Source organism: Ischnura elegans, chromosome 8 (assembly GCF_921293095.1).
Source record: "Ischnura elegans chromosome 8, ioIscEleg1.1, whole genome shotgun sequence".
NCBI lineage: Eukaryota > Metazoa > Arthropoda > Insecta > Odonata > Coenagrionidae > Ischnura > Ischnura elegans.
Genome location: NC_060253.1, coordinates 2,329,773 through 2,355,506, shown reverse-complemented (window position 1 = coordinate 2,355,506; position 25,734 = coordinate 2,329,773). Strand labels below are relative to the sequence as shown.

The following is a 25,734-nucleotide window of genomic DNA, read 5'->3' as shown; positions in this document are numbered from 1 at the left end:
CCATCGAAAATATCGAGTCATAATCGGACAGTACTATGTCTGGGGAATGTAGCGGGTGGGAAAAGTATTAATTTTCTTCTTTTACTCGAAGAAAACGGCGACTGAAGCGCATCTAGAGCTCCAAAAAATTACGAAGATGCTGCTCAAAGTGAAAAAACGTGCTGTAATTGGTTCCGTCGCTTCAAAGACGGTCATTTCGGTGTTGAACGCCCGTCCGTGTGAAGGAACACCAAAAAGCCTCGAAGGCATTGCTGAATCGGAGGCATTGCTGACCCATGTCAAAGTCAAGGAGAGCTTGCTTGGGCATTAGGAGTCACCCACCAAGTCGTTTTATGCAATAGCACTTGAGTTCCTTATGATTCGACAAAGGGATTTTACAGCACGAGAACCACTGTAATCAATGCACTGATTTCGTGCAATTGGTCAGAGTGCATGCATAGATAGACTCGACTCTCTTCGAGTGTCACAATCGATCGTGATCCTGGGATTCCCTTTCCACTCGCCACTCGCCTGCTCAGATGACTCACGATCGCCACCCGCTGTCTCTTCTGGGATTACTCCACCCCTCCCCTTCCATTTCCCCCTCCTCCCCGCCAGGGGCTATGGCTGCTGCTGCTGCGGTGAAAGTTGAAATGTCTTCGACATTGTGGCGTCTGATCCGTCTCTTAAGCTCGTGTTGGTAGCAGCCGCTACCGAGCCCATTGAAAAAGCCTCGCATTGCCATTGGAGGTGGACATTCGTGGAGATGTGATTTACTTCATGCCAACGAAACGTTCTTCCAAATCCTTCAAAATGAGAACAATCAACCGTGTGAACCAAATGAACGAACAATGGCCATCGAAATGAACCAAATGATAACGCGATCCAAATTTATATGACAAGCAAAAAATCCATCGACGATCACGCATCGTAAAGCTGTAGGTTATGTTGATGGTGAATCACCAGGATTAAAGAATTGCCTTAAATTATTAAGCTGAAATTTAAAAAGTGTACTTCCGAGAGATAAATTTAAAATTGTTGCAATATGTTACGATTGTTTAGATTTAGAATGCTCCGCCTCAATTACTTATGCCAACATTTAATGGAAATATTATTTATACTCTTCTTTATGTCGTACCATCCTTCAAATTCTCACAATCTTATTATTATTATTATTTTCGTATTATAAATTCATCTATCACAGCGTTGTGTCTAGCGTGATATTATTGCAATTGCCAATTTTTTCCGTATGTTTCCATTTGCATTCGTGCGACGATACTTTATACTCAGCATGCTCGACACGATCCGAATGAACCATTCGAAACGAGTATTGTTATTCATTTCATGATATCGATAGCTAAGTTCTAGCAAACACGTATCTTCAAATTTGGCCAGGTAAGTTGATACCGCTAATACTGTTAATAAAAAATAAAATTCAAGCAAAAGTCAACTCTTTGTTTGCAAATGTATGCTTCTTTGTCAGTTTTATGTGTTTTTGGTTTTTAATTTTAATTTTAATTTCAATTAAAATTGTATACAATTAAAAATTAAATAGTTTTTTCGCTCTCTTGAAAAGTTGTTATTTTTGAGATATGTGTTGTTAGAACTTAGCCATAGATATGGTATTTGGCAGTGAACCGTTCAAAATGAACGATTTTTCTCGTGAGCAACGTAGCTCCACCTACCAGTCTTGAGATGCGAAGCATGGAGTGTTGTGAGAATGGGGATTTGAGCAGCGCGCGAAGGATGAATTGGATCGAGGGGACTTGGCGTATTTATGTCTCTCGTGGTTAATGCCATCAAGTTTGGAACGCACTGCCCACGAGTATTTGTTGCAGTTGTGAATATCTTATGAATACATATTGTAAATTTAATGATTGTCTTTGCACACTGGCATATGAGTAGCCTGTCAATCTTTTGGCTGCGCGCATTCGCCCGATTGCAAATTGCGGCTCGTCGATCGAGAGCCTTCCTCGAGGTCCATCTCTCGATGAAGGGGTCACGCCACCCCGTAAATCTGAGGTTTGGAGGGTCGTGTCTCGGAGGGACGGTGGTAGTGTCAGTCTTAAGACGAGGTTTGGGGGATGGTGAGGAAAATCCCATCCCCGTCTAGAATAGGTACCAGATGCTGTCGGATGGAAACTTCGAGGTGCCTGACGTGCCTACTCCTACCCCGAAACCGGCACCTAGGATGAGGCGTCAGAGTGGGAAGGGGGAGATTTTACTGATAGGGAGTAGTAATGTCCGTCGTGTGTTGATCCCGTTACGGGAAAGGGCAAACCGCGAGGGTGTAAGCGACATTGTGACATCATGTTGCATCCGTAGTGGCGGTGTTCCTCAGGTGACGTAGGCGGTTGGTGCGGCGGTGCGGGGCACGAAGTGCTCCAGACTGCAGGTTGTGGCGCACGTTGGCGTCAACGACGACATGGATCATCTACATCTACACAATACCCTGCGAGCCACTTCTTGGGTGTTAGGCAGGGGGTGATCAATCATCAGCACGCATCATGCAATTGGACTCCCACATGCACACCTCACGGTCCGAAAAACGTCACGCATACTAACAAATTATACCACCACATGCTCTTGAAATGATAATAAAATTTAGAAAGATTCATTAAGTTTTAAACAAGTTAGCTGGCTACAATACAAGTCATGTAATCTATTAGTGAGTTCTAGCGCTGCCGTTATACTATCTTATTGATCGAGGAAAAAAAGACATTCTGAATGTATGTGCTACAGTCTATCTCACTTATTTTATTTATATGATCTGATGTATGTTGGCATACGTAAGATATGGCTAACTTCGTTTGAAAAGGCGGCGCTCTTGAATTTATCTAAAAGGTTTAGTCTATTTTTCAATCTACGGTGTGACAGAGATTCCCATCCGAGTTTATCTGAGAGGTCAGTTACGCTAACAAGGCTATCTTAACGACCTTTCACATACCTGGCAGCTCTTATTTGCTCGCGTTCTAACACTGTTATTAAGCCTTTTTCAAGAGGGTTCCAAACACTGGCAGCGTATTATAAATGGGGTCTAACGAGGGACAAGTAGCTAATTTCTCTCACTTTGTCGTCGCACTTTCCTAATATTCTTTTAACAAAACCCATTTTACGATTCGCTTGACCGGTTATTTCCGGAGGCAAGATTATCAATTTATAAATGAAAAAGGTAAGTACACTCCCCTGAGGAACCTCAGATGTCAGAGGAGTTTACAGCATTACGTTGGAAAAGCTATTCATGATCGCCGTAGGAAACTTTGGACTGGTAATGGAATGTTGCGACAGTTTGACGAGCATAGGAAATTGATGTGGCATTTGAGTTTACGGTATTAATCATGTTTTTTTTCAATCAATCAATCAATAAGTTGCAACAATGCATTACCTTATAGCAAAAATTATTTAAGTATAGCGGCTCTAGCCAGGTACATTCCGGTATAGTCCTCGAATATCGGAAATAACACCATGAATGAAAACGACTTGGCGGAAAAGAACGTAGAATATAAAGTAAGAAAAATATAAAGCTCGGTAGCTCAACGGTAACTAAGTCACTCGACCGGAAATCGGGAGTTCCGAGTTCGAATCTCGGCCAAAGGTGAATGTTTTAATCCATGTGGATTTTTCCCACGACTAAAATATTATTCATCGGTTTATCGGAACATGCGAGGGAAAGTACGTAAGCGGATGAAAACTTAGTTTGAATCCCTCGAATATAAAGAATTAGATTCTGTGCAACCTGCAAAGCTGCTTGTGTTCCTGCGAATGATTATTTTATATTTTTCTTACTCTATATTCTCCGTTCTCTTCTGCCGAGTCCTTTTCATTCGTGGTGTTATTATGGAGATATTTCCGAGATATCATTTTCATTAGTGTTTCAGTACTTGCCTTTCTAATTGCGCATACTTAAGCCAGTCTCATTGCTCGAAAGCAGGCGATTGCGCAGATGAATTAGTGGTAATTTGCCTCGTTCCCGCTCTCACTCATTTTCGCTACATCTCATGAAAAGATGTTTTCATTTCTCATTGCGATGTTGACTTGTCCGTGTGTCCCCATTAAGTTCTCTGATAGGATGAAAAAAATGACATTTGCTAGCACTTAATTTCCTGTGAAGTATGTTTCAAGCACTACAATGAAGTAACGCCGGGAACTCGTATGCCGGGCATTGACACTCCCCAACTTAGTATGGTAAGCAGTAAATACACGTGTTTATACATTTTAATTTTCCCAAGTGTCTCTGAAGTGCGTTATCATTTATATTTTGCTGTACAATCGATTTTGAGTTTCGATCTTTATTTACTCTTCGTGAAAACAGTTATGGTTTGAATTTCATTCCATGATTAATATGAAGATATTCAGCGACCCTTTTCCCAACGGCTCGCTATCTTAACTGACAAACGTCGTAAGCACATTGCAAACGTCTTAAGCACATTATCAGCTCATTTACTCGGAATGAGGATGAAGAAGTAGGGTAAATATTTTTAAGGGTTGAGAAGCCTAGGAGAGGAAATAAAACGTTAGACCCTTTAGCAGTAAGCCATCCTAAGTTGATTAAATAAATAAATTTATTTATTTATTTATTAACGTCAGCGAGTTTTTGTGAGTGTCCTTTCTTTATGTGTTTCTGTGCTTTTGAAGTGTCAACTTTTGTCCGTTCTATTCGATCGGCCATATACATATATTATCGCTTAGTGCGCTTTCATCAAGATTATATCGTACAAGGACTCCGCACCTAAAGAAGGGAATAAAAGCACTGACGTATCAGGAAAATACTTGTTAGAAATTCTACGCCAAAGAATCAACGAATGTATCCCGCAAAAACTAAAGTTTGATATTAAAGAAACTGGCTGGTACAACAATGATATTAGGAGGGACATTATGAAACAGATACAACGGTGCAACTTGCTCAAAAAGTCCGTTACGTTAGGTGAAACATCGAAGTAACTTGAAGCAAAAGAAAGTTACGCTACGGAACTCTAAAAAAACAAAGAAGTCCGTAAGTACTGCACTCCAAAATTTCAAGAAGAAAGTACTTAGTAAAGAAATTACTCGAACAAAATCTGAAATATTTTTGGTCACGTGCGACAGAGCTTCAGGGAATATCTTCATTCGTAGATTCGTTATTTAATAAGTATGGGAACTTATCACAGAAAATATTGACAAAGTTAACACTATTAATTTCCACCTCTAAAGAGTATGCACTACAGACGATACTGCATGTAACTCAGACATCCCATTCACTGAGGAACCGATGAAAGAAATCACCACTGAACGCAATGGCGTAAGGGGGTGATGTTAAACGAATTAGCTTGGGAGCCACAATACACTCGGAGGCTGCGCACTTGGCTTAGGTTGCTTGAGCAATTGAATACGGATGTCTTTAAGAGTGACACGGATAAAGTTATTTTAGAAGCCCCCATTGACTACATTTCCAGCTCCGACTGAAACGATGAGTTAAGATGCCGAACGGATAGGTGTGCGGATTCGTTTTTTCTCCGCACGATACGGGACTTAACACAAATGCTACGCGTAATTCCGTTATAGCATTTCCTTTTTGCTTGTTCATGGCTGGTGTCCCTACACCCCCTGCCACGCGCCTAGCGAGGCGGCTGGCGGAATAAGTGGTAGGTAGATGTAATAAAATGACGATGAAATACTATTATTAAATATGTATATACTTATGAGCGAAATAGATGTCAACCTCACCATCGAACTGATTAATGCTTGGTACTAGGGCCAAGTATTCGTATCGCGAGTGCCTGTTTCCAGAACCGAGCATTTCGACGCCCCCTTCGCCTCGTCTTGCGTTGGAAATAGTCAGTGGTGGAATTTTCGCTGCATCCTTGAGCGGAATGCAACCTTTTTCCTTCCTCGCGTGCCTCCCCGTAGCTTCAATGTGCCAATGCAGCCTTGGTCGAGAGAGAGAGAGGCCGCACTCACTTCCTCTTCACTCACTCTAAGTGTGTTTGCTTGGGTGCGAGCTGTCTGCTTACACTTGGCCGCTCACCTGGAAACATAGAATGCCCGCCTTGTTTGTGTGTTGTGCTGTACATATAATGGCTTGTACGTCCGTCGCGATGCGTAGAAATAATGTATTTGTTGTGTCTCCAGCTTATGTGGAAAGAATTGAGGGGGCTATCGGTTGCCACTTTGTAATTGCCCAATCATTATTTTTGGGCCTAAAAATAAAATAATTTTAATATTTTGTGAAATTTTTATCTGTGAAAGGTACTCTTTGGTTAAGGTAGGTTTACGTGGAGCATTTTACGAATCATTTTGACGTTCCTCAGGTTTTACTCAGTAGTTTTGTTGCATGATTCTCTTATAGAGGGAAAACTTTTTTTCTTATACTATTATTTTATTTCGCAATGATTACATTTAAATATTTAATTCCTTGCTTCTTTTTCTCATCGATGTAGCCAATGCGTTTAAAGTTTTCATAGTTAAAAAAATATTTGTAAGAACATTCTCTTGGATTTAAAATGCTAGTTTGATGTGAAGGTGTTATCTTGGAGTGTTATCTTTTTTCGACAAATACGAAAGAAACCGATTTTCTGTCATTATCGTCGCCGTAAACATTTACGTTCCTGTTCACTGTCCAAGAATTGTGTTCCACGATGTAAGAAAATAGTGAAAACTTATATACGACGTAGTCAAAATTACCCAAAGGAAAAACATGAGTAAAATGACCTTATTTTGAATCACTTAAATTATCACCGTGCGGCTGGAAATTGATTTTAGAATCGAATCATGCATATATTCATGTTATAATTGCGTCATATTCTGATTGTGTATAGCCCACCGAGGATGAATGCTTTCGGAGTAGTTACTCTAGAGAAATGTTAATCGACGTGCGTCATCAATCATTTCGATCCTTTTTCGATGAGTAGACACCGCCTGCCGTTGGTTGGTGCTCTATCTGAAAGTGGACGTTTCTCATTCACATCGCGAGAAGTTTCTTCGCCCACGGCCCAAGGAGAGCGCCGTGTTTTTCTTTTTTGGATTGTTGAGAGGAGCTAAATTTGGGAATCTTGAGATGTCTCGGGCATGTTTGAATGTCAAGGCTAAATGGAGAAGAGCAGACAGGCCTCGTGAGTTTTTCTCAAGCGGAAATACCTCCCTCTGATTGTTATCACTTGTCGTTTATTGCTATGGCAGTGTGGCTTCTTTCAGGCATCAAAGAAAAATATTCCTTTTGTACTTTTTTAAAGGTTGATTTTATGGAGCGTGAAGAGCGATAAATTTTGGTATAAAGGGAAAAGTAATGAATAATGTTTCATAATGCGTTTTAATTAATTACATCGTAATGTCCTTGTCTGAAAGTTGACTTCTCATTCACCAAATCAAACTCCTACCGCCATGTCGTGGGATGCAATTTCACCATTTTAGAAATATCCCCTCTTTAGATTTCCAACTAAGTACGATTTCTGTTAATTTTTTCTGCCGATTTGAAATTAGGGAAGATTAAAATTTTAAGCAAGGAGAATCAGTTTAAATTCTGACAAGTACCCTAAGAATTCGGTAATGTCTGGAAATAATTCTTTGCTAAACTCAGATTGGGAAGTGGTGTTAATAAATTAAAAATAACTGAAAATTTCCCTGCTTAATATAAAAAAACTATTAATTTATTTATTTCTATTACCCCATAAGCAGCACATTTACGGCCTTTACAATGGGGAATAACAATTAACAATGAAGGACATTAACACGCCCATGCCCTGGATAAGAGTAACTTACTCAGGCGGGACTCGAACCCGCGACCTTCGGTTTGGCAGGCGAGGACCTTACCCCGCCGCCACCGAGACCGTCCATAATAGTTATTAGAATAAAAGGCCGCGGCAGTAGTTTCAACATCTTTAGTTGGAAGAAGTTATTATGCATGCCCGTGACATTTTTATTTTGTGGAAACCAATCAGTTTAGTTTCCAAATTCCTGAAATTTTTCTCAAAATTGACTATGGTCAGCAAGTATATTTTTGCTGTTTCTGCGCGAGGCTTTCGCTACGCTGCTTTGCATTTCTTTCCATTGCTTTTCGCGTTAGCTGCGTCCAAGTTGAGTTCTGATGACGTTTCGTGGCTTATGCTGGCCACACCTTCAGATCGGGTCTGAGTGCCGATAAATGGAAATGGCCCGCTTTATACTATACCATCTTCTGGGTGGCATACCGGTGGCTCGACTAATCAGCGTCGAGGACCTCGATTGCCGGTAGATTTTCCACTACGAAATGGTCGCGCCGAAGGCGCGTCTGCTAAGCCGTACCGGTGATTATCAAACTCAGGAGATGGAGAAGGAAATGGAAAAGTTTCAGAAAGAAGGAGAGAGAGGCGCGTTGTACGCCATAGTCAAGTCGCAATCGGGTGGCAAAAGAGGACAAGCCATGTCTAAAATTAAGGCTAAAGATGGGAGGATGCTAACCGAGCGAGAAGAGGTACAGAGTAGATGGCAGGAATACGTGGAGGACCTCTATGACGGCCGGAGAGATTGACTCAGAGGAGGAAAGTGCAGTGGAGGAGGATAATCTTGGGCCGGGGTATTAGATGCGGAAATCGAGAGAGCAATTCGTGATATGAAGGCTAGGAAATCAGTAGGCGTGGACCATATCCCGTGAGAGCTCCTGAAGAATCTAGTGAGGGATAGTAAGAGAAGATTTTTCGAACTAGTACGTAGGGTCTATGAAGAGGGATGTTGGCCGGAGGGTTTCGTGAATACGGTTCTAATTCCGCTGAAGAAAAATGTGGAATGCGGAGGTTGTACCAGTGGCCTAGTATCGCTAGAACTTTACATGTTTTTCTTATGATATTGATTTAGGGCCCTGTGGAATGATATTCTCACCTTTTAAACCTTCTCTGGACGGCGACGAATATTTTAAAGCCAAAATTAGCCAAATTGGCCCTGCTCTTATCGAGTTTTAGCAAGACTAACGCTAAGCAATTCATTTATTTATTCCCTCGGTTTCCTCCGTAACCTTCACATCCTATTCTTCTTCCACTCGCGTCACATTCCTTGATGTGGACATTTTTCTCACTAATAGTATATTTCACATCTCTGTACCCATTAAAAACACTAATAACTCCTTGTCGAATGCATTCAGGCCCGGCCTGAGACGCAGCTTAGCGAGTCCTTAGGGCCATTTCTCGGCAATTAAGCCCGACCCTCCCACTTATTTATGATCATCCTCACCGCAGGAATCCGTTGCGAAGTGGTTATATTGTCAATAGTTTTTGCAAAGGTATATTTTGTTGCATTCTATAATTTTTTATACTTTGAAATGAATTCTTCGTTATTTTCTGTGCGTAAGCAATTTTTAAACGAAATTTAAGAGTTGAAAATAGCGGACTTTCGAACTTATAGTCTTATTACCTTGTATTTACTAACTTTGTTGTTATTAACGCTAGAAACCTGTTGAAAATTCCACAGTGCTTAAAAATGTTATTAATAATGTAGAAGAGCATATTATTGAAAATCAAATACAATGTTAGTTTAAAATAAACCCTGGTAACACTATAAGTTGACCGTGGATTTGTGCTATGATAGGGTTTAGAGGATGGAGTCTAGTGGCCTGGGTAAGGGACTGGCGCACCGTTGAGTTGGGTCTCAAATCAAAAAAGAGTTCCGCACTGAGCGGTTTCAAATACATATTCTATGCTACTCGTTGCACGGAAAACGTTTTCCTATTGTAGGCGCCGGCAGGAAAGGGTTGATTAATTTTTAGTGAATTGTATTTTGTTTATAATTTTTAAAGATAACTTGTAATATATTCTATCGTCAAAGGGTATAGGTGAAGTTTTTCTTAAACAATTTGAATGCATTTGGGCTCTGCTGTAGACGAACCTCATATGGGGAGAATGTTGTGGTTTTGGTTGGCAAGAGGGCCAATGTGAATGCGAGGGAATGGGCTGCTGCTTCTTTTACCGGCTGGCTGTCGCTCGCGGCCAATGTTTTGACGCGATTGTGTTGTGTGTTTCCGGCAGGGTCCGTGGGGAGGCGTGGGCGTTGCAAGGGGGTGAGGCACTTGCGCGTGGGACGTGAGTGACTGAGCGAGTGCGTGCAATGAACTTACGACTACTCGAAGCGAGGCTCTTCTGGAAATGGCTCACAATGCCTCGTCCTCATTCCAACGAAAAGCGTGGCAGAAATACCACTTTCGAGGTAGTTAGACACTTGATCCTACATTTTTAATACTTGTTCTATCGTGGGCACAAAATTTCGCTATCCATTCTCTAATTTTATAAATGTTTTGTTGTATTATTTTGGCACTCACGGAGGCGGATTTATATTTATACGATTGGACGAATAAGTCATTTATATTTATATAAGATTTATCTTTATACGGTTGGATAAATACGGTCAAAGGTCCGTCATAATTATCATCATCGACCGGTCTTACGCGCCAGGGAATCCTTGGGTTTTATTAAACGATAGACAAGTGGATTGGAGGAGGGGAAGGGGGAGGTTGGCAGCATCCCACACCCATAGTGGTGGATGGCGATAGATAGAGTGTTCCATCTCACGTGAATGTGTTTTCGAGCCCAGTCCTACCAGTTACAGTATATCTTTGGTTTTCTACTTGTTTTGATTCTATCGTGAATGGGAATTCTTTACAAAGTTACGCCTTATGATTTTGATTTTGTGAAGCAATTTCAATGGCTAATTTTAAACTACCAAATGGGTAACTACCAAGCATTAAAAATATTAAAGAAATGTCCCCACGAATGGAGTGATGCCACGTATCCTGGTGGAGGATTTTTCACTTCCTTCAGTGTAACATGTTATTTTAAGTCCATGCCCATGAAGATCGAAACTCGAATACCGATATGTTATATACTAGGTTTTCTCAGGTATGACTTGTTGGAATTTGCTACTCATATTGAGAATTTTATATTTATAGTCCCGGTTTTTCATTTTCAATACCTTAATAATATATTCTGATACTAGTTCGATGGCTTTCTCCGTTTGAGCAATCACAGGTAGAATACAAAATTCAAATGAGAAAAATTAAAAAGTGAAAACACAGCACCCTATGTTTTGAGTGAAAAGTTAATTAATATAGTTGTTTCTATGTGTTCTTGCTGCGTAAACAGACCTATCGAAAACCCGTACTAGGGATTTTATTTTGGTGGCAAACAAGTTGTTTCATTATTTGCGACTTTCAGTTGGTCGATTTACTCGATCCGATATACCTACCGTTAACATTGATGGGGCTAACCTTGTTAAATGCCCGCCGTTGCAGCGAGAGCCAAATATAGTAAACCACGAAAGAAGAAGGTGAATTTTCAACAGCAACGATCGTGTAGCCACTCCATGTGTCGGGATACGTTTGTCACGCACAGTACGTATCGAGACGTTTCTGAGCTTTTCCCTCTTGTCACCTAAGTAAAACGATTCCTCTGTGTCTTCTGGTGGCCACCCTCGTCCTTTGAGCACGAAATGAGAGAAGGGAAAGAAAACACAAAAGGCGGACGTTGAATGGGGCAATTTTGCGCTCTCTCTCTCCCTTCCATTTGAAAGCTCCTAACTGCTGCTGTTGCCGGAAGGTGCTAAATGCCCCCCACCCCTCCTCTTCCTGATCGCGATTTGCTCTGGCGGGAGACAATCAAGGAGAGAGACTGCTCCCTCTTCTCTTTCTCTCTTTCGTTTGACGTCCGTTCCGATAGTTGCGGATCAGGGAGATTTGCAATTTTTTCTCTTTGTTTTCGCTGCCATCGTTATCCTTAGGAGCTCATTATGTTAAAAAAATTTCTCTCTTGTACGTTATTTTTCGATTTGGACCCCAGTTGTCAAGTTCTGAATCGTCTTTTTTTCGTAATGCATTAATTGTTTGAAGCCACATTGAACTTTTCTGGGTATGTAAAATAGACGAAACATATTTTAAGTATTACCATTGTGTTCTAACTTATCTCTAAAGAAAGAAATTTCCATAAGGGTCACATTATTGACTGGTCGTACCGCATTACTTGCATTTTTCCATCTTTAAATCTTTTGGGTACGCACAGAAATAGGCTCTCCTCAGCATTTGCCCTTATCTCAAATTTGAATTCTTCAGGGTAAACTAATCTCTCAAATGACGTGATGACGTCATGGCGTGACAGAAGAGACAGAAATGCGATAATTACAGTGGAGGCCTATAAGTCGTTGATTTTGAGTGATTTCTCCACGCGCATTGGGTTTATGAGGTACGCTTTTCAATTCCTTTTCCGATGAAGTAGGAAGTGATTTCGTTCACTTGCAGCGTCGGCTTCTCTTGTTTTGAGTGGATGGGAGCTGGCACTCAAAGAGTGTTGGTGATTCCCACTCACGGCGGGAAAGTGTCACTCAATGAAAAGTCTCTCTTCGTCGCCCACCCTCGCAAGGAATCCATCGTCGACCCAATAAGTATCAGCTGACTACCACGGAGATTAACTTATTTCCGCAAAACGTTCTGTGCTTGATAGGGTGGCGAATAAACATTTTCCAAATTTTTAACAGCGAATTTTGAAGTTAATGAAATTATTTAGCACAACATTTGGCGACTGCTCCTGGACTCGGAGAGATGGAGTAATTTCGTAAGCGCGTGCGAAGGAAGGATGCGATTGCTTTGGAGGCGAAGGACACTGTCTCTGCTCCACGTCAATCCAGCGTTTAATCTTATCGCTGTTTGTGGAGCAGTTGTTTGAATGGTACCTACTTATTGCGAATATTTGATTGATTTTTATATATAATATTGATTTTGAGTCGACAAGGGACGTGCATTACATTTCGGTGTTGGAAGACTGTTGGGTCAAATTAACGCCGCCTTTAGCATTCTACGATCACTCTACTCTAATGGGAGAACACTTAGGTAGCTGAAACTATCAGATTTAAAATTTATCATATTGCAGCTCGGAAGAACGAAATAATTTCCGACAGGCATGATAAGAGCGAAACTCCATTTAATCTGCCGTGTAGAGGAAGTGAAACCAGTGATGCATTTCAAATATTTACCTTAACGACCATTCGTAGTACCAATTTCAATAAAACATGATGCACATTCACTTTGACTGGGAAATTATCGTTTAACAAATATGAGACAGTCATCAAAAATGAAATAAAAATTTCACCCTCTCACTATCGTTAGAATATTTTAATTTTGAAACGTAAAGAAATCGTGGACAAATATATATCTCTCAAAGCCAATAAGCCTTGTATAAGCTTTTCTTTCTACCTGGTGCAATGGAAATTGTGTAGGCGATGTAAATCACTCAAAACTCAAGTCAACAAGAAAGCAGTGATAGTTTCATGTGTTGAATGATTGAAACCCAACGTTAATATGCATTGCGAATTGACATACTCGTGGGAGAATAAGTCCAACTTTGTTGGATGAGATCAACTGGGCATTTCAGCCGACGGCCAATGGGATGCGGTTATCGCCTTTGAATCTAGTAGCGTGGGATGGGCAGCTCCAAAGCGATGCATTTACCACTTCTACGATATTCGATTGTTTCTCATATTTTTTTAAAAGAAAACCTGTGTTCTAATGAAACAATAACGCGTTTTAATATTCTTTAATTTAAGCTGTGTAATGAAACAAATTCGTCTTTGCAACGTATTAAAAACAAAAAAAACGCACCATGTACGATTATGTACTAAGTTCATCGAAACTTGTATGTTCAGCCACGAGCATATAATTCAAATATCATTGTTATGTAGCATTCTTTAAATTAAACGCTAAAAATTATATATTCCCAGTGAAATAGCGCACATCTCGCGATACGTTCCTCAAATTCATCTGCCACCCAATTGTATCGCTCTTCGCTTTCATCATCAGCCGGTTTGAAAAGCTAAAATTGTCGTCATCGACATCGTTTTTCAGAATTTACGCGTCAGTATCAAAACAGTAACTGCTTTTCCCTCTTTGAATATGCAATTTAAAGCAAGACATTGATTACTGTCGTGAACGAAAGCTCAATTTCCGTGATGTGCGGCCCCGATCACTCGAAACTAATGTTGTTGAACGAATAATTAAACTGCAAACTTAAGTACAACCAACACAAATAAATGCAGCGCATTGTAGTATGGTGAACATAGTGAAATGAATGATTTTTAGACGGGAAGTACGCAGTTATCATCTTCAAATAATTGCTGTCATCTGTGGCATACGCTTCTGTCGAAACTTATGGATTTTGACGGGTGGTTATTTCCAATAGAAGCATTGTTTCTCATCCTGTATAAAATGATATATTATTAGAATTACGAGCTCAGTGAAATGTTGTAGAAAATGATGAATCCGTTAGTTGCGTGGCTATGTTTATTATTATCAACGTAAATCATCTACCCCTACGGGGCACTATTTCCGTTTTCTTCAAATGCATTTCTTGTGCTTTGTCGAACTAGTTGCGAATTGACGCCAAGTAGGTGTAGAGAGCATGGGTTTTGTTCATTCCAATTCGTACGTCGTCGACAAAAACCATTGAAGATGTAACAGTAATCCGTGAGAATCCTTGCTATGGTATTCATTCCTACGGATAAGAGTGCATCACAATATTATAAAGAAGGAAATCCCAGTGTGGGGGATGTAAATGCTAAACCTATAGATATGAATTTTAATAAAGGAGTGGCTGGTGTGCGCAGTGGATGTTACTTAGTGGGAATTTAAAAGCAGTCATTTGAAGGTAGCAGAGGTAAACGAAGTTGACTCCCTCTGCAATGAAGTGAATATGTAAAGAAACTGTCGACGAAATCTTCTCATATTCTCAATAATCAATAAAAACTTAATACATGTGTTGACCTAATCACCTGAAGTAAACTAAAGTCCCTATATTTGTTTTTATAGGGGTCTCTCCGGTACCTCAATCCACATTATCCAACCGGTATCCAAAGTCTTCAGCGATTGGCTGACTTTTTAACGATCAAATGGTCTAATCCATTGGTACGACTACAGTAGCCGCACCATAGAGATGGAACCACTTTCCATACTGGTTGAACAGAGTCACTCTAAGGTCGGCAAAGTAACCCCAAAATTAAATAACATAATGACGTTGCGTCACCATAAATTACGACCTACAATACGCGCATGAAATACATTCCATTCTCGGTGGCCTATCCAAGCTGATAAGTGGACCAATGCGTGGAACGTAATCCGTTGGATAAGTCCTCGAAGCGCCTCCGCCCCGAGTAGGTACATAATCTGCTTCACGCTCCCTCCCTTCATTGATTTCCATTGGGCCGTGATGTTGACTTCCTCGCTCTGATATTTGCTCGCCAGCTGACTAAGGCCTCGGCAGATTGCGCGCGTGCCTCCGGTGGTGTAGGGAGGGGGGGGGGGCACGCTCGCCCACCCGTAGAGGCGCCTGGCGCCACAGTCTCCACCACCTTATTCCTCGGATCCGCTCATTAACACGCATCGTCTCGTTACAGCCGTGCCTTATTGAGTGTTTGCTCCCTCGGAACACTCGAGCTCAGTCACTTAGTGCATTGAGACACCATCGGTTGGGTGAATTCTGAAAAACTATTTCTCTATATCTTTATTAACTTTCGGTGCGGGTTGCCACTTTGAGGAATCACCCAACCAATTGCGATTCACGCATTATTTCACTAATCAGTTCGGAATGATTCCCATCCTAGCTATATGGATAAGTTGTTTACTCTGTCTTATTTTCGATTAAAAGGTTTGACAAAACGGTCTCCTCGCTCATTTTTTTAGGTTTAGGTGATAACAAATACCACCGAAGCATTTAGGTGGACCATGAGTGAATATTGTTTTTCCTTGTGGTTACTCTATGAAGGGGTTTATTAGCCTGCTGGGAACAGGTCTGCAGGCACTGCTGAGTGAGCGAGATGGACGCTGCGAGGAAAATGGAGTGTAAATGAATGACGTGGGGACGAAAGTTGTGCGATTTTGGGAAGCATCGCACGCAAAGAGCAAAAAGGATTGATGTAATAGTTGGGCACACACTTGAACAAGTGGAGTTGATGAACTGTTTGGTCCTCATGTTGTAGGAAAACGTGCTCAGCTGAAGTGGCATTGGAGGGGTAATTGCACGGACAAAGGAGGAGTTAATGAAGAGGAAAGGAAGGAGGCCAAGTGATTGGTGCAGCAGGTGTGATAGGAGGGGGAGGAAGAGGCACTCCTTCTAGCAGAATGATTAGGTGCTCGCGGAAAGAGTCGAGATGGCAGAGCTGTTTCAAGTGTTGCCTCTCGATAATTACTCGATCGCATGAAATGCAATGAAAGGAAGTTTAAGTCAAACTTTTCCTCATTTTCTTCTGAATGATCCGGATGATAAGGGTGCGGTTTCGGACGATCGTAAAACGGTGGCTCAACTTGGAGCGCTATTTTTTCAGGAACCTCTCTCTCCGCGCATTCACATCGAGTTTCATGTGATGAAGTAATGAAAACTCTTATCGAAGGTTTTTATAGTAATTTAATTGGTGATAAAAAAAACGAGAAAGAAAGCTACGCTATTTTCGTTATTTCAGGACTTGGAGAAAATTTAATGTCGGCACCGCATGCATGATGTTGTTGGAATTGGAAGAAAAAGTATTCTAATTAATTTCTTATTTATAACTTTGTTTATTCTGTGGTTGAACATCCGCTTTGATTTGGAGAACAAATGGGAACGGATGGTAGAATGCTTGTGAATATTTCTTTGGCTAACTATGTACAGTATGATCTAAGCCTCTTCGGTTGCAAACCACTGCAACGAAAACAAGACCACCGCGCCGAGTGCACGTGCGAATGTTTGTAGAATCGAGCTGCTGGTGTTGGGAAATCTCATAGAAACATCGACCACTCGATTCTCGCCCCTTAAAAAGGTCATTCTGTATTTCATTATTCTTAATACTCCAATGATGAAGGAAAACTGTATGAGTTAGTACGATAAAACCTTAAAATCAGATTCCGTTCAAAGCCTAACGTTCTTCTGGCTTGAAATTTCGTTGGAATATGATTTTCATTCCGAGTTAACTTGCTCACCGCCACAATTCAAGCGTAGCTAATCCCGGAATCAGCCAATCAGCGTTATTCTGCATCTACAATCTATGTACACTGTTAGCCGTCTCTCTTGGCGGAAGGACACCAGAGTGTACTAACGCGCATTGTGAGAAAAGTGAGTGCCTTTGTTCAACTGAGCATTGACGTACGTCCAACTTATTGTTCGGGGTGACATCCTATATATCCTCCACTCATCCCATCGGATATATGTTTCTCTTATTTTATCTTCGCCCTCGAACCTGGAAATATAGCTGATGGTGCGGTTCTAGGACGAGAGCTTTCTCATCTGCTTGTGAAAGGAAATCCGAGTAGAATAGAGTTGAAATATTCCTCGAGCATGTACGAAAGACATGACGTCTCTATAACTGGGACCATCTTTAACCAGAGTGATAGCCAACGCTTGATGAAGTGAACACTTGATGTTGAATCGCCCTAGACGGGCGGCGGCCGTGGGAATGCCGTGTGAAGTGGACCCCTGGCATCCTGCCATAGCCACGCGCCACTCCCGACAAATTGCCGCCTGCGAAAGATTGCTCACGATGCATGCATAAATTTTTTACGCACAATTTGTCCGTAAGTTTCTTATGCGAATGAGAAAATTTACGTAGGGACCATGAACACGTTTCTGATTTCCACTTAGCTAATCAATTCAAATTGCAGTATGCAAGGCCATTGATAATTGAAACTAATTGTAAGTTATATTCAGCTCAAGTCATAAATTATTTAAATTAAGAATTCAGTAATGCTTGGAATGTGATAAAAAGTAATATTTAAGGATGAACGAGCAGTGATTTTATAACATGTAAAGAGTGCAGAAAAATGAAGGGTTGGTAAGGAGAATATTTAGTTTAAAAGGGGTGAGATTGACGTGCGTGAATATCCACTACATATAGCCGTGAACTAAACTCTTTAGTCAATCGTCCGAAATATTTCAGGCCAAAATATTTTTATCGGGGATTAAACTCTTTTTTGATAAAAATTACTCGGAACGAAGTTCCAATGTACAACCTTAATTACTTAGTGGGAATGTATCGGGATTGCGATTAAAAATAACGTTGAAATGGTGGCAGAAGCCTAAAGCATTTTCTACAATCGCCCAAGAAAGAGAGGACTACCCTCATATGTACTAGTCATTGAGTGGTAGAAGACCGCTCATAAATTCTAGGCATCGTAGTGTTAGTAAAAAAATCATGAAATAACATGCCGTCCGATAGTAACACGGGTGCATGTCGGAAGCATATTTCGGAAAGTGTTTGGACGGTGGAAGTATGGGAAACCGGGGTAATACCGTTCGGAGCGACAATACAATGCACCATAATTTTAGATCCGCTGGAATATGTAGTGAGCGCTGAGAAGTACTGCTGCATAGCGGAAGGAAAGCGAAACCGATAAAGACAATCTGGGAGTTTTTGCCTTTACGCACGTGTATGTGACGGAAGTTTTTCTGTTTTGTCAGCGTGTCTTATAATATTAAATACTAACTCGGGCTGTGGTAAGGGGAAAAATGTTGTTAGTGAATGCATTCAAACTAGTGGTTTTGAATAGTCCACATCCTGGGCTATTTTTAATGCCAAACACAAGTCCTCTATTGTTCTCATTTTAGGTTAGGGTTGAAAATGCTGCGTCATGTCGTTTTTGGGCAATTCAACACACATTGCATGGGGTAATACCGTGCAAGGCGCAAGGTGTACGGTATTGCCCCCTTTTGAACGATAATGCCCCGTATAATATTTTAACTTTTCTGAGTAACTTGAAATTCAAATACTTATGTATTATGGAGGATCTTTGAATGTTTGAGTTGCCAATCCTCCCAAGTACAGGTGAACCTCGATGGTCTGAACATGCGATAGTCGGAACACCGCAATAATCCGAACGGCCTTCATCCGTCCTGTCGTCAATCTGTCTGTACTAATGACGGATTTTCATATTTTGATGTTACAATAAAATATTTAATTGCAAATAGAAAAGGACTTTCTTTAATTTTAGTTTTATGTTCGCTCACTTTTATGACATTGGTGCGCAGAGCGGTATTGCCCCGGCACTCGGGACAATACCGAACAGTGTAAGGATTTTGTAAAATAGGTATAACACTCATAGTAAGTTAAATTTTCCAAATATGAAGCAAAGAATTGGTGGAAAATCGAATTCACTTCAAAATAATATGATTGCCTCTTTCGTTGAAGTTTTCAATTTAAAGATGTGAAATAAAAAGCTCAAGTGTACACTTTTATCCCGCTCTCCCCTACATGTTCGACCGAAATAATTAATGAAATTTTTGTTGCATAATAAATAACTGTTTGTTAAAAATTATTGATTTTAATGTGAGTGTGATTCACGAAGACGGTCCCCAGCTTAGCTTGGCTCTCCTTAGATTTTCGTGTGCCTTTTCGTCAGAGGTAATTTGGAGTCAGCCACTGCCATGCCAGTTCGCTGCGTACTTTCCCCACTTTAGAGAGAGTTATTCTTCGTAAGGCATATTTTTCTCGCACTATTCTAGCATTTCGTAAAATGTCCTCGGGATCGCCACCGGGTCAGGAACCGCATAACTGCCGACGTTTCGATGTCCTACTCGGTCATCGTCCTTTGGGCTGTGAATGTCGTGTGAGATTTTTCCTTGTTTATTTATTATTATAGTATTATAGTTATAGTTAGCCATTTTGATTTTTTTTTTCTAGAGATTCAACGTACAAGCCATCCACAAACCACCACAAAAGATCCAGGACATGCTCGTTGAAGCCATAGATCCGGTAGGATTGAAGACACCAGGCGTTCACCAAGTCTGATGTGGGTGCGGGAAGAGAAGCTGAAATAAGACGGGCCGCACTGTACATAGATACGGAACACAAGCGCCACCTCCGCTCAGGACAGCCCGGAAAGTCAGCCATCGCAGATGGAATGCAGAAATACAGTGGAGTTCGACAACACCAAAATGCTTTGCCGATCCAATGGCTTTTGGGATCGACTCATCAAAGAGTCAATTGAAATTAGACTGGGCAAAAACATAGTGAATAGAGATTCTGGATATGCATAGACCAACACTTGGAAACCTGTGCTCTAAACAATCAAAATCGCTAGGCAAAATCATCGCCAACACGACAGCCAATCAGAGCACTCCGCTGATGACAGCCAATCAGCATTCACCTGACCACCAGAGTGACTGCGTATAAGCAAGCTAAATTTCTCACTTAGTATTTCGCTTTTAATGCCAACAAACGTTCAGGAAAGCAGTAAAACCGTCTACATAGCATCAAATATAGAGAGCACGTCTCAACGCTTCGCTAACCTCGATGAACCCCTTGCAACCAGAACACCTCTTGCCATCAGGAAAGCCGTACTGCCTTGGATTTCCCCGAAGGCGTATGAGTTGATGGCTAAAGAAAAACTGTCCGAAAATCTCAAGATTGTGTTACCACTGCAAGTTAATTTAAGCGACGATTCAAGCCTTGTGTTTGCTCGTGACCGTGTCGATCACAGAGGTAGTGTATCAGAGTGCAATTTATTTCATACTATCAATTTTTTTAATTTCAACCCTTTATCAGCATATTTTGCAGTGCTAAGTTTGTTATTGTTTTAGAGAAATTGATGATTTTCCCCTCATTTCTTGTTTGCTAATCAAACTTGCGGGGCAGCCGTATTTATTGGTTTACTTCTTGTAAGTGCGTCACCGTCTATGCAATGAATTGAAGCCATCATTTCCAAAACGGCTCAAGTCTACCTGGCAGCAATTTTTGAAGAACAATTTTTTCTGAAATTTTGGAGGAACCATCGCTGTTGTATCCTTTTTTATTATAGTAATGGATATAAATTAATGTAAGATGTACATTGTCGGGGAAAAGCATGAACAATGGCTTTGGTAGCTTTGAAAAGTGTCAATAGAAAGTGGTTAGTGTCATAAATTTGCCGACTGCTGTTTTGGAATTTGCGGCCACAGTCAGTGGAATTTTTTAATCGCCAATTCGACATAAATGCGATAATTTCATTGCGAAAAAATCCTGTTTTTATTGATATTATTAATGCATAATTCTTAAACATATTCAGTTTTTGCTATTCTTATTTCGTCGGAGCCTTGGTTGAATACATTCGTGTGTTCCCAATCACATGTATTTATTTATTGCACCTCCTTATGAAAATACCCTGCGCATATTTTCATTTTCAAGTACATAGTTGGATTTTTTTGCGAACAACGTTAAAAAAGAAACGCTTCATCTTTATTTCCGTGTCGTTGATACATTCCCATTGCGTTTCTTTCGCTTGCCCTTTGTTGGGGTTTGAATCCAGACGTGACTAGTGTCGTTTCATCGAAAGAGGAAAGGAATTTCCTCTTTCCATGTGATGTCATGGTGGCGTTGGATTTATCTTCTTCATGTTGTCTTCAATTGGCCGAGGACTCCGAGATCAGACGCTAGTGGAACGAGTCCTCCCTCTCTCTCTCCGACTTCCACTCATGCCGTTGCTTATTTGTGTCGTTGTGCGTCGGAACTTGTGTCCTGTGAAATATGCGGTCATGCAGTCTTTTCTTGGATACGTCGTGTGCAGGCGCCGCCCGCCGCTGGATGCCAAACCTCTTCGCCAGCCATTTACAATTCCGCCTACGCCGTCATTGCCTCGTGGGTCAGTTCCCTTCGCTCAGTTATCAGTTAAGGGGTTAAGTGAAGTAGCAGTCATTTTAATTCTTGGTCTCTCTCATGATTCTCACTAAGGTCACGAACTTGTGACTTCAGTCTGTATAGTCGTATCTTAAAGAAAATATTATCGTTTACCGTTTCTGTTAATGGACGTGTTATTGTTTATTTTAAATGGATTTGTTATGTTTAATTTGTTGTTTATGTGTAAATCATTTATTATTATTATCTTGAGATTTCTAAATCTTTCTAAATTTCAAATGTTTAGGCGTTCGATTCCTCACCATAGGGTTCGTTTGTTTATGCATGATGGGGAGGATTTCCGGAGAGTGAAGATCTGTCTGTGGAATGAGAGTGGTCCAAAATTAAAATTTAGGAAATGGTCGCCAACGGGAAACATTGCTATTTTAAGGAAATAATATTATCACCTCATTAGCCTTTTTCCTGCTTGAAATATTGTAGAATGCATATTATGGAATGTAAGTAAATTACGGAAATTTTTGTTGTTCGGTTTAATAGATCGTGTTCCTGGGAATGTTTTACCGAGATCATGTTCCCTGAGAATCTAAAGAAATAATTTTGGTAAAGTGAGTGAACGCCCTTGCTGGATGTCCGTGCAATCCGTTCAGTTGAACGCAAGTGAATCAAGTGAACGGTGATATATATTTCATGCCATGCAGAACGTACGAGTATCTTTAGCATTAGTTTCAGTGGAAGTTATCTATAGAGAAACGCCACGGCATCGATAGAAAGTCTCGCACAAAGGGTTCAAAGTGTTGATAGTCCAATTGGAAATATTATTATTTAATTAAAACGCCGACCCTCCGTTCGGACTCAATTTACTCTTTCTAGAGAAGTGGAAGTGTTTAAAAGAATGTCCGCAGACATTCATTTAAGGAATTCCCAAGTATAAAAAAACCGAAAGAATGCTCCTGAATGTTTTGGCGTTAATAAGTATTCATGAATAGCATACCTCGTAGCAGCTCGAACGATTCTCGCGGAACATTAGCGCTGGGAAAAGCTTTCTTCTTTGTTACACGCATGGCTGGCTATCCTCCCCCTACTCCACTTTCTCCCCCACCCCAACACAAACTTTTCCCGGTACAGTGCTACTCCTCGGAATTTTGGCTCCCAGAGTTTTAATAGAAAGATTTCTATGTCTAATTTACCATATTTGGTCACAATTCCGGGTAATTTACACATGCAAAGTACATGTGCGATTTAATGACCAGTTACGACTTACGGGGGAAGGTCAGACCTAAATTAGTTTTACAAATTTCTTTTGAAATATCCCCAAAGACTCTTCCTCCTCGACTCAGTTCCTTCTGTCGCCCTTTTCTACGACAGTGCGTTTGCTTTAGAAACAGTTCCATTAATTCGTACCGTAAAAAGTATTTATTTTTTGGGGTGGTAATTTTCGTATTTTTTTGTTTTTATAAATGCAAAATGATGTCTGAATGACTGATTCATACAAATTCGCAGCCCAAACTGCATTAGGTGTGGGAGGCAAAAGTATAAAGCAATCATTGGGAAAAAAATTGAAAACTCGAAGAAGTCGATTAGTTTAAGAGATATATCGACTTAAATTAACATGATAACCAATGGGATGAAGATATTATGGCTAAAATCGGCGTCTTAAAAATAACACAGAAAGATAATGTTTCACTGACGGAAACAAGAGTTTTGCTTTATTTTTTGTGTAGTTACTCTTTGAAAATAATAATTAACCAATTTAATCGATTTAAAAAAAATGGATTATGCTTTCCTTATGGCACCTGCTTTTCTCACCGAATTGCGATAACCGTAAGACAAAATCCTTAAACGCAAAGTACCAGAATTTTGGATTGATTTTTTAGTCATCTCAAAATTTCGATACGTCCAACAAATTCCGAAGAAGCCCCTATTTTCGAATTTACGTTGTCGAGATAGTAGAATTTTCGATTTCGGATTTAAGACTTGGGCGTATGCATATTTGGAATCTACTGAAGAAAACTTAAAGAGTGCATTTTCGTATCCCCACGGTATAAGTACCCTGGTTTTCCCGTAATCCTCATGGTTAATTCAGTATTTAATTCCGAAGAATATTCTTCACGTAAAAATTCACAGTTGCCATTTTTGTGTGGAGAATAAGATTTGGATTTTCTAAGTAACGGTTGGAGCTAGATCAATGAAATGTCATGCTACTACTATTATCAGGCAGAGCAACTTTTGGCGTGTCGGCCAATGGACTTGATCTCATCTCATATCGACGACACTCATCTGCCCGTAATAAACAATTATCAGAGAAAAATTCATTCGCTTTTCCCGGGATTCGAAGCCGGATCCCTCGATTTGTTGCCGTAGCCATTCCTAGGCCACCCGCTTGCATGGGAAACTCGTTTCCGTTGATATTAAAATTCCATTCAAAACGGTATTTCGACGATTATATTCTCATTTCCGAAACGGTTGCTAACACAACCTTAATCATTGTTAGCGTCGTAATTAGCGTGTTGTGTCATTGCTCATTTGTTCCCCTAATACGACGTATTGAGTCACTTTTACCCATTTTCACCGCTTAATGACACAATTATTGAACAAACGTGACACATCTACGTCTATACCAATGTTAACCCGCTCGAATAATTCGAACGATAAAATGCTCTTTCATGAGTAATAATTTGCTTGCAATATTTAGAGTAACTTTCGAAAAGTACGTGTATTTTAGAGAGCGAATCTACTTCAATCGGCACAGCAACGCTTAGACTAGATTTTGGCGTGGAGATGATTTTATTCCTGAGACGAAGTATTCGGATCGTAGTATGGGGGAGGGATTCCTTAGCACGGCGTGCGTGGCCTAAGCCCAAGGCGTGGTGCGAATGCTTACCTCATCTCCCCGATTAACTATGATTCGCCAGGAAGGTGCTCTTGGTGAATTGAATGGACTATTTGATTAAATTTTGTAATATTTAACCGAAATTTAAGGAAAAATTATTTAAAATATATCATCTGGCATCAACTTCTTGAACTCATGATAAAAAAGTCGTAAAAAATAGCTGCCACTGTTCTATTAGCTGTAAGAATTTTCATTTTTTAAACTTTTGTTGCTCCTATTAACTTATTATTAATTTTTTACGATATGTTAATGAATGCCAGACACTTTTTCCCGTGCCGCTTCTCCCGTCTTTCGTGGTGAAGTTGGTTGGAACTCAGCATATCGCAGCAGACTGCCAGCGCGTTTGAGCACGCTCCTTGGGTGCGTGCTATTGCTGCGTGCGACCCGCTGCTGAGTGCGTGCGTGTCATTGTGAGTGCGTGCGAGACTTCGGAATTCCGCGTTCGTGACCCGTAGACGGTGGCCGGGGGAGACTTCGCTCTGGCCAATCTCCTTGTGGACGCATCTTCGAATGAACACGAGTGGTGGGCGGGCATTTTAATGCGCATTTACATGTTGCATTACCCTCTTCACACGGAAAAAAAGATTTGATTAAAACTATGAAGCTGGTGTGATAGGGAGTATTTTTTGTTATAAATAAAATGCAATTTTACTGGGGAGGGTCATAGTGTCCGTTGCTACCACGCAGGGGGCCCACAGGCGTATTTTTTCTCCACTTTTTTGTATTTCTTTTGCAGAAACTTACTTTAAACTCCTAATTTTATGATTTTCAATCAGAACAATGTTTTTCTGGGTGGAAAATCGTTTACATGTGCACTTCACGTCGGTGTCATTATCCTTTTGTATTCAGTAGTTTTTATCGAACTGCTGTGTACAGTTAGGTAAGAATTACCAAACCAGTTCATAGAATTTATCAAACTGGTTTGTTTGTTATTGTTACCGAATTTTTCAATGTTCCATATGAACCGAAATGTTTGATTTTCATCAGAATTCGATAGTTCTAAAAAAAAAGCTTTTTTCCGTACACTACAGGAAACGGATTTAGTAAGTAGTAAGGACATGAAGAAGACAACTTACGTAGCAATGGAGGCGTTTATGGGTAGGAAAGAGTTGATAAGAGAATCGTTTATAAGATTTTGATGAAACGTGTGGTCTATTTTGGAGTGTCATGCTTTACCGTGTTGAAACGTGGGATCATAGGAAGGAAGACGAGAAAAGAGAGACATGGAGTGCATTAATTTCGTTGTATTGAAATCTGCTTTGCCTTACACCTCTGCTTTTTATGCGAATATGAGGTGTTCCGAACATGACGTATAA

At 40.5% G+C, this 25,734-nt stretch overlaps 1 protein-coding gene across 6 annotated transcripts in view; it reads left to right on the top strand.

Moving 5' to 3' along the window:
• Positions 1-25,734, top strand: part of LOC124164156 (activated Cdc42 kinase-like) — a 225,296-nt gene that overhangs the window by 60,295 nt on the left and 139,267 nt on the right. The window lies entirely within an intron of this gene.